At 43.6% G+C, this 10,783-nt stretch overlaps 1 long non-coding RNA gene across 1 annotated transcript; it reads left to right on the plus strand.

Moving 5' to 3' along the window:
- Positions 1-268: 268 nt before the first annotated feature.
- LOC122147645 lies at positions 269-1,149 on the plus strand. The gene is made up of 3 exons (XR_006161706.1): positions 269-776; positions 921-975; positions 1,060-1,149. It is a non-coding gene; the product is annotated as an uncharacterized LOC122147645 (long non-coding RNA).
- Positions 1,150-10,783: the final 9,634 nt, after the last annotated feature.

The raw sequence follows: 10,783 nt of genomic DNA on the forward strand, positions 1-10,783 counted from the left end.
CCGATGCCACTGACAAAAGAACCTCCTCCACCGCTCGAGATCGAGGGAGCTCCTGCCTACCTAGTTCGGGAGATCCTAGATTCTCGCAGGAGGAGGGGTCAGATGGAATACCTCGTAGATTGGGAGGGTTATGGCGTGGAGGAGAGATCGTGGGTAGCAACTAAGGACATTTTGGATTCATCACTTATCAGAGACTTTCACCAAGCACATCCAGATCGCCCAGCACCCAGACCCCAGGGGTCGTCCTAGAAAAAAAACACACTGGAGGTGTTCCTAGGGGGAGGGAATCTGTAACGTTTGATCGGGCTCCCGTCCACCAGAGGGAGCCTTCACCTGAATTCTGAACTCTGCCACTTCCTGTTCCTGCCACATCAGTTCCTGTCTTGTCATTTCCTGTCACCCTGTATTTAAGCCATGTGTTTGCTATGCCACATTGCGAAGTATTGCCAGTTTCCCTGCCTTACTAAGCGTTTTTCATGTCTCCTTTGCTGTTTATTGTTATGACCATTGCTTTTGCGTTTTTGGATTACTGTTTTGGATTTGTTTGCCATTGGACTGTTTTGCCTGTATTTTGACCAAAGCCTGTGACCTGACTACGAGTTGTGATTACCATTTGGATTTTTTCAGCAGACCATTTAATAAAGACCCGCTTATGGAATCTACACGGCCTAAGTCCTCCTTACAGTATGTCTGTTTATGCTTTATAAGAGGTCACCACAATGACTCCTTCCCGAGACCCGTACCACTGTCCTTCTCATGTGGAGACCTTGACCAAGGTCAGATCAGACTTGAGATTCTTCTTCTTATAAAAATATTAATAATAATGTTTATTATGTGTATGTTACTCTGACTTTGACTTATTGCATTTATTTCACAGCAATTTTCACTGAAAGAACCTGTAATTTTTTTATATGTTTTAGATGGATCAATTGTTTGTTTACAAAGAAGAAACTGCATTAGAAGGTCTTGCAGAAGGTTTGTTCATTAGCATTTAATGAATGAAATGGAGCAAAATCAACTGAACAACATCCTTATCTCCTATGCTTTTATTTCTTAAAGTTTGCTGTGGAATAAAGCCTATCAGCAAATATTTTGTGAAGGATGGCATGGGGAACAAGGTTTTCGGTATTCTTGAGGACAGCGAGTGTTGTGACAGGTCTCTGCCTGTTGAACATTCTTTCATAATGAATGTCACTGACATCTCAAATCAAGAGGTCATCAGACTGGTGCGCCCGTTTGTTAGTTGCTGCGGGACCAGTAAGGTACGAATGTTATTCTCATCTTGTTTAGCCTTTAATTATGTTATGTGCTATATATTATATGTTGTATTTATATTTTAGCTAGAGGTTCAGTCTCCACCAGGCACTGCCATTGGATGTGTTCGAAAAAACTGGCATAATTGCCCACCTAAATTCACTGTTGAGGATGAACAAGGTGAACTGGCGTTTAAGATTAAGGGGCCGCTTGTAACTTGTACCTGCTGCGTGGATCATAACTTTGAGGTGAAGCATATACTGTATACTCAGAAACGAGTTTTAATTTTCCAATTTTCCATTGACTTGCCTATTGTGCTATACACATGTTACATATCCATCCTCTGTGTTAACTAACTGCTACAAAAACGTATGTGCATATACAGTATATGTAAAATAAGTTAGCGTTTCAAAACATTGAACAAAAACCTATTTACAGCTTCATTGTTGTTCATTGTTAGTTTTTGTTAACTAACGTTAACTAATTAAACTGTTAATGTGAAAAGATGCATTAGTATATAATTGAACAGTAAAAAAATTAAATAAAAATAAAAAGTAATCCAGATCATTGCCATTGTTTATTGTTAGTTCATGTTAGCTTATTCATTAACCAACATTAACTAATTAAACTGTTAATGTGAAGAGATGCATTAGTATATGCACAAGTTAGCATTAACAATGTTCAAGTAATCCCGAACAGTGGTGTTGTTCATTGTTAGTTCATGTTAAATGCATAAACAAATTACTATAATGTTCAGTTAATGTTAACAAAGAACAGATGAACAGATGCATTGTTCTTTAACATTAACAAAGATCATGTAATGCTGAACAGATGCATTCCTCTTTGTTAGTTCATGTTAACTAATACTTTAACCAGCATTAACTAATTAAGTTAATGTGAAAGAGATGCATTAGTACATTGACAAGTTAACATTAACAAAGATTAATTAAAGCTGAACATAAGTGTTGTTCATTGCTAGTTCATGTTAACTAATGCATTAACCAACGTAAACTAATACAAAATTATTGTAAAGTGTTACTACAGATGGAAGTTCAAACTGTAAATCCGGTGCTGTTAAAAAAGAAAGAAAAATAAAAATCTTTGATCGCTAAAAGTAGTAGGCCTGTTTATTTTAAAGTATTAGTGAAAATATAAAATGAAAGTAAAAAAGTAACTTACTCTAGTTACCAACTTTGCTTGAAAATTTATTTTGTTACAGTTTTTTACAGACGCTAGGACACATTTCTCAATACTTACGTCACTTTTGCAAAACTCTTCACACAGTTCTCCTAACCAACTTTCAGCTTGGCAAAGCAGTTAATTTCACATTCAAAATGCACTACAACTACCAAAACACTTTATTCAGGTCTCAAATCAACTCATTCTTCCAAAACACTAGCAAAGGTTGACAGCCGACAAACACACTTTGTCACCCACCCACAAAAACAATGGACCTAAAAAACACTAACAACATGTAGCATTATAAAGTGTTTTTCTTGTGTAAAACAAGGACACATCTCTGTATATAATTCACTGCAATATATGTTTACTGGAATGAATCAGACTTGGTTTATATACCACAATACAAAACTATTCAGCAGTGTGTCCTCCTTTTGTAATGAAATTGAAAGAGTAACACCTTCGTAGATGTTCATCTACAATGAGAATCAGCTGTGGCTTGTCCAATTGTGCAATTGTTTTTATAGCATTTAATTTTAAAGATTTAAAATAGGTATTTCATTAAAATATTACTGTAGAAATGTAGCAAATTGCTGGTCTTATTCAGTTTTGTATTATGTTATTGTTTTTGAACATAAGTTTTAACAGTTTTGAAAACAGTATGTAAGCATGTGCAAATTGGCCTGTATGTACAAAGAGTTTTTGGCAGTTGTTGTGTCTGAGTGAGAAAAGCAATTCATGAAATTTGAGAGATGTAGTCATTGAATGCATTTTTGTGCCAAAGCAATGATAATTGATCCTCAGTTTAGCTCACATAGACTTCTGTTTGTGCTCACTGTGTGAAGAGTTCTGCAAAGTGACCTAAGTAATTGAGAAATGTGTCCTAGCGTCTGTAAAAAACTGTAATGTGTGTTATTAATCCCTGTGTTATACTGTGACCACAGCTGCTGTCTTTGAATGAGGCAGGGACAGAAAGATCATTTGGCAATATCTTGAAACCTTTCTCAAGCAGTGGACCAGATGCAGGTGCAGCATTTGTGCTGAGGTTTCCGAGCAACCTGGATGCCAAAATGAAAGCTACTGTACTGGGAGCCTGCATACTTATTGTAAATATTGTTAAAATTATTTTTAACACATTTTTCAGAGTTGTAATATAAAGACTTGTTTATAATTTATAAGTATTACTTGTTTATTTATTTTTTATTATTAATTATAACTCAATTCATTTTCAGGACTGCATGTGTTATAACACAGGAAATAAATCGCTCTTGTGAACCTGCTTATCAGCAGCAATAGGTTGGAAAATACTAGGTAGGGCTGTGCCACATCCATCATTTTCAGCAAACTTCCTAGTATGTTTGAAAGTTAACCCATTTAAGCCCACCGGCAAATATAGTTGCCGCAGTTTATAGTTGTCATTTTCCTTTTGTAAGTATTTTTCTAGATGTTATCCATGTTTTATTTCTCAATGACATGCAAGCTAACAACCAAATAAAGGATTTCAAGAAAAAGGAATAATAAAAAAAGGTATTCACTTCCTTCCTGTCACATGAGGCTGTCAAGTTCCCTATCTGTCGGTCACTACGAGTTATGTCGAATGCCATATGGGGTATCACTTGGGAGGTCAATCATCTCTGAGTTTAAGAGAAATTGGCAAAGAAAATTGGCTAGTGGATTTTTCATACTGAGCCACTCCCCGTGCCTATGGGTATATAAGGCGACAGCATTCATCCACTCATTCAGATTTTTGCTTCGGAGCCGAGTAGTTGATGCATTTCACTACAAAGTCAATTCAACTTTGTGTGGTTAAAGGCTGTTCCTGGTTGGTGTTACGGCGCGATACAGCAGTTCCCCTGCAGCAGTGATTCCCCTGGGCGCTTCGACTTAAAGAGCAGTTTCCTTCTAAAAGAGCAAATCATGGACGCAAATTTTGTCCGTGTCCTTCTGGATGCGGTCGTTTCCTGTTCTAGGTTGACGGTCACGAGCGTTGTCTTCAGTGTCTGGGCATCCAACATGCTGAAGCGGCGCTCGTGGATGACTCATGCGTCTGTTTGTGGGCGTGTGGGCGTATGAGCATGACATTGCTGCGATCGCGTCTCTCACTCCCTGGCTTGAGCAGGGGACCGCCGACTGGCGCTCTGGGAGATCTGAGGGTGACTGTGAGAGCTTCTCCACCGGGCCACGCCCCATGGACCTCTCCCACGGGCCTGTTCGGCGACACTGTCGAGGACTTTGCCCAGCAGTTCTCGTGGTGCAAAAGCAGACTGAGGCCATTCAACACATCTTGCCCCGACGTGATCCTCCAGCTGCCACCGTTCCGTCACGGGTAGTGCCTCAGCCAACTCGTCGCCGTGGGCTCCCCCTGAATCCTCCACACCAGCTCTGGCCCGTGCTGAGAGTCCTTTGAGGCTGGTGCATCGAGCCCTGCACAGGAGAGCGGCACCCCTGTGTGACATCCGGCCACGAAATCGTCCAAGAAGATGATGAAGCGGCCCTGACATGGGCAAATCAGAGATGTGGGACACTGCTCTTCAGAAGGTGGCGGAGACATCGTCACTCTTTCCCCTGGAGGAGGGTCAGGTGGAGAATCCTCAGTTTTCTTTTCTTATGTATTGTTCCCAGTTCCACCGCCAATGGCCAGCTGTACCCACATTTTCAATAAAAGAGCAATTTCCCTTTCCTCCAACTTGCAAGGCTCATGGTTTGACAATTAGCGACGCACTGCCACCTCATTCTCATGCGCGATGCCTCCTATCGCCAGTGGCCAAGAGGTCATGGTTCGGAGACGAAAACACCTCTCCACATGTCTCTGGGCCAGTTCCTCCGAGAACATGGGGAGTTTTGCTGTGATGACTCAGAATGCGATACTTTCTCGGCCATCCAACATGACTCCCCATCGCTGCACCACTGCAGGTATGTCGACTTTCCCTTTGGTGCCACTTGTACAGAATTTAGAGGTGTGGCTTGAGCTGCCCAACCCATCCCATTGGCTCATTCGGACAGTTAGACTTGGGTATGCAATTCAGTTCACAAGCTCAAACGTGCAGCCGACGCGCTCTCATGACAGCTCACTTTTTCCCGGGGAATGGAGCCTCCATCCCTAGTCAGTCCAGCTGATCTGGAGTCGATTTGGAGAAGCCCAGGTAGACCTGTTTTCTTCTTCCCACCGTCCTTCCACTGCCAGCTGTACTATTCCCTGACCTAGGCCCCCCTCGGCATGGATGCACTGGCAACACAGCTGGCCTCGGGCTCTTCACAAGTATGCGTTTCCCCCAGTGAGCCTTCTCGTACAGACACTGTGCAAGGTCAGGGAGGATGAGGAAACAGGTCCTGTTGGGTTGCGCCTTACTGGCCCACCAGGACCTGTTTTCCAGAACTCATGCTCCTCGCGACAGCCCCTCCCTGGCGCATCCCCCTGAGGAGGGACCTCCTCTCTCAGGGGCTGGCACCATATGGCACCCACGTCCAGATCTTTGGAACCTCCACGTGTGCCTTCTGGACGGGACGCAGCAGACCTACAGTAAGTGATCTGAATTGGTGTTCTTTTCACAGAGAAGACCCCCGGAGATGCTCGGTCAGAATCGTGCTTCAAGATAGGTTGGAGCGTAGGCTGTCACCCTCCACCTTGAAAGTGTATGTGGCTGCCATTGCAGCCCATCACGATGCAATGGACGGCCGCTCCCTGGGGAGGCATGACTTGATCTTTAGGTGTTTCCTGAGGGGTGCCAGAAGGTTAAATCCTCCTAGGACACCCCTGATACCCTCCTGGGACCTCTCTAATGCCCTGGCTAGACCTCAGAGGGGTCCGTTTGAGCCACTTGATTCAGTCGAGCTGAAGTTCCTGTCTCTCAAGACAGCGCTCCTGATCACGCTCACTTCCATCAAGAGGGTCAGGGACCTCCAAGCATTTTTGGTAAGTGAAGAGTGCCTTGCATTCGGGCCGGCCTACTCTCATGTTGGCCTGAGACCCTGGCCTGGATATGTGCCCAAGCTCTAAGCATCTTCTGGTCTTCTTAGGAGGTCAGCAGAAACGGATGGCTGTCTCCAAGCAGGGGTTGGCCCACTGGATAGTGAATGCCATCGCCTTTGGCGTACCATTCCCCAAGGCGAGCCATGCCCCCTGGGGGTGAGGGCTCACTCCACACGCTTGCTGCGCCATTTCCCCTCACACAGGGATGCGAGCACCTTTCTTCTCCCAGTAGAGTTCCCCGGTTGGCATACCCTGGTCGAGCATCCTCCAGCAACCTCGGCGGTCAGATTTGGCGGAGCAGTTTGACGCCAGGCCCAGTACTGGTGTTAGTGTAGGATTATTGATACCATTTGTCTGTAAGATTAATGATGCCATTTGATTGGATCAGAAGAAGGTCACAGTCTGAAAAAACAAAGAACTCTTACGGGAATCAACACCTGAGCTCTGTCTCACAAGCCTCAAAGCAACACACACAACATGAGAGAAACACAAAAGGTCCACACCTTATGCATAACCCTCTGCCTCCACCTCCTTTACTCACTCTCCCCTCATTACCATCTAAAACACAGGACACTGGAGAGGTCACCAAAAATCACCTTTCTTAATCATAGTTTAATTACAATGGAACAATACATTTTGAAGTCATTTTGAATGTTTCTCTGTCTCTGGTAAAGGGGTCCTCATTCTCTTAACAGTAGAACAGGGTAACCATAAATATTGAAAACATGTGATATGTGATCGTGTGGGGGGGTACGCTAACAGCCGATGCGATATCTCTGAGCGACTTAGACATCCGAATGAACGAATTAATAATACACATTAAAATCAAAAAACTTTCAAACACTGATCTAAATTTAATAAATTCTTGATAACACTAAAACCCTATTCATTTTTTGGAGTCAGATGAATTAAAATACATATATATAAAATGTATTCATTTTAATGAAGTTGCACTGCATAACAAGCAAAAGACAAACAACCACGCCGCAAGAATCCTTCTGCCGTACTATTGGCTGCCATCATTGGACCAGTGGGCAGATCTAACATTAGCATGCCCGGAGTCCCGGTCAGCCTCTGTACTGGGCTAGGTGTCCATATGGCTTGATTCCCTATGGGTAATCCCATATGTGTATTCTTCCATGGTAAGGTTTCCCTCTTGGTAAACCCGTGTCTTTCTTGACAGACCCGCTCTGTCAGTCTCTTCTGCGCAGCTGTTCCCATACCCTACTCTAAGGTAGGACCTGCCTCAGAGACCCATTCCATATATGTAGTACTACCCCCTGTGGTCAGTCACCATACCAGTATCTCCACATCACCTCCTTAAAGGGTCGGATGTGGTCTCCGAAGTGACCTTTTCCCTAAGCTCGCTTCCCCATCGTTCTGCCAAGCTGAAGGAACAAATAAGAAAGATTTGAAGCAATCTTTCACTGAAGGTGTCCGGGTTTTGCACTGTCACTCTGTTTTGTGTTTTGTTTCTTGTTTATGTCTTGTGTCACCACATGGCCTTGTTAATTGTTTTCTTGGCCATGTGGTCCTTAAGCCCCTCCTCCTTGTTTCCTTTTTACCACACCCTCTTGTTAGCCTTGTTAGTCTAATTGTGCTCACCTGTTTTTTCCTCATGAGTTTTTCCTCCCTATTTATAGTGCCCTTTGAAACCCTTTAGTGTTTGCTGGTTTGTGGTCATTTCACCCCCCTCTGTCACTGCTTTGTCTCGGTGCCTGTGTGATGTGGCGGAATATGTGTCCATGGTCTCCTGCCTGGTGGTCCTTGTGCCCTAGTTTGTCTAGTCCTGGTAGTTTTCATGTTTCTTGTCTTACTCCTTGTTTTAGTTAATTTGTTTGTTCTTGCTTTTTTGCTTTTACTTGTAATATTTTTTTAGTTTTTTAGTCTTGTTATCTTTGGTTTTGTTTGATATTCTTTAAGTTGGTTAAATTGGTAATAATTTTTTACTTATCTTGTTAATTTACTCTTTATTAGTTCATTGGTTTATATTTTCCCTGGTCTTGGGTTTAATTTGTTTTTCTGTGGCGCTTTGTGTTACAGTTCTTTACCTGTTCCCGTGTGTCCTGCCCTGGTTCTACCTGCCTGGCACTTGGTCTGCTTCAGAGTCAGCGGTCAACAAGTGTCTGAGCTCTGCTCTATGGTAGACCTGTGTGGTCTTCTCCATCAGCCTAGTCTTGCCAGCCCTCCCCCCCCCCCTCACGCCCCCCGCCACCCCCACCACCCCCCCCTCCCCCCCCGGTGCCCCTTGCCACCCCCCCCGGCGCCGCGGCCCCCCCTTCTCGCCAAACGCCTGCCCGACCCCCAACAACCACCCCCCCCCTGCCCGCCCCCCCACCGCCCCCGCCCCCCCCACCCCCACCCCAACCGCGTCCCCCGCCACGGACCCCCCCCCCCCCGCCCCCCCTACCCCCGCATTCTGTTGCCAAAGTATTCTGCCCGTGTTTGTTTCTGAAGCTGTCCCAGTGGCCTTCCCTACCTGTTCCTGGTACTGTGTTCTTTGTGGTATCACTTGCACTTCACACCCTCTTGTATCAGTCTGTTTTTGGTCAATTGAACCGTTATATCTCACACTGCATTTTTGGTCACTCCTTCTAGCTTCCCTGACAGAAAGGTTGAAATGCCTTCCAAAAACGTTTTGGTGGACGGAACACGCAGCATGGCCTTCTCCAGCAGCGATGTACTTCCCCCTTTGTTCCCCTTCTGTACCAAGGTGCAGTGACTTTGCGCTGGGCTATGTGGGAAGTTCACGTCCTTCAGCGTAGCTTTTGTAGCCCGCTTGTTGCACCAATTGCAGCACCACAGGTGTATTGTGACAGTTTTTCAAGGTTGTGGCTTTTTCTGATGGTGCCCGAATCCCGATTTGTTGTTTCGGGGGGCATAATTCGTAGTGCCCGACATATAGGAATAACATTCTCGGTTATGTATGTAACCCTTTGTTCCCTGATGGAAGGAATGGAGGACATTAGTTCTGCCCATTGCCACAGCCGTGAACTTTTTTCCGCTGCTGCCTGTGGACAACGTTTCAGTGCTCCTCACGTAAAACCTGTAATGAGTGGATGCACCGCTGTCAGCCTTTATATACCCCGTAGCAACGGGGAGGGCTTATGATACAAAATCCACTAGCCAATTTTCCATTGGCGTTTTTCTCTTAAACTCCAAATTTATTGGTCTCCCAAAGGAGAACACATATGTGCGTTTGACATAACGTCGGTTGCCCTCCAGGTCAGATACTACCAACTACAGGTTACGAACCGAGACGTTGCCTACCCATACTTCTATGCAGCATGGCTAAGGCAAACCCTATACTGTACATATATATTAAGATATATATAATATAGTAGATATAATCATGAACGTGTCTCTGAGAATTATCTACACAACAACATCTTACAGGTAGATCTTATAGAATCTTTTGTAACTTATCCAAAAGGTGGGCAAATGACTTGTAAGTAGCATATCATGAGGAAATGGGATCATACTGGTGTAAATATGTTAATAAATTTTCAAGGGGATTTTGGTCTTGTTTTAAGTGCTTTTTGTGCTTTTTCAGCGAGATCCCACCCTAAAACGTAACTTAAACCCTTTAGCCTGACAGCTCTACTAGTACAGTAAGAGCTTGAATTTGATAGGGAATTACTCTGTCCAAAAGGAGAGATGAGATAGCAACTTTCCACAGCTTCTACTGCCCTTCTTATCTCACTTGGTAATGAGCAAAATACTGAGGCCGAATTTATCCAAGTTTGGGATGCTTTTTGCATTCTACATGCTTTTTATGACTTACTGTTCTTATGTATTTTTTCCATGTGTACACTATTTTGAATCATTCAGACAAGTAAATGAGTTTACTCATTGTCTACTATATGGAGCATTACCTGCTACAGTCGGGAATTCGCAGTGAATACTATGGGCCTAAAAAAATGCAGAATTCTTTCAGGTATAACTTTTTTAATGTATAGATATATGTTCTTCATTTCCTATTCATTTGTTATTTATTGATGTTCAGTTAACTAATCATCTCTCTTAGACAGTCTCCCATTGAGAGTTCTAATAACTCTCACCATAATCAAATTTACACCTCAAAGTCCATTCATGCCTATGTTTGTTACACATAATCCCCATCTTGGCAGTCATGTAACTTGACACAGTTACGGCAACATATAACTTATTTTGTGTCTGGCCTAGATGTTTCTTAGGTGTAAACGTTCTTTTTTAGACCATCACACTTTTTGACACAATGACATGGATGGTAACATGTCATGCAAACTAAATGATGACACAGAAAAAAAAACCCCATGTAGCATAGAGTGGAAGTCTTGAAGTCCATGCGCCCGAATAGCTGTTGAAGGTCTGTTTTCTGTAGTCCATTCCCACGTAGAT

Source organism: Cyprinus carpio, chromosome A2 (genome assembly GCF_018340385.1).
Source record: "Cyprinus carpio isolate SPL01 chromosome A2, ASM1834038v1, whole genome shotgun sequence".
NCBI lineage: Eukaryota > Metazoa > Chordata > Actinopteri > Cypriniformes > Cyprinidae > Cyprinus > Cyprinus carpio.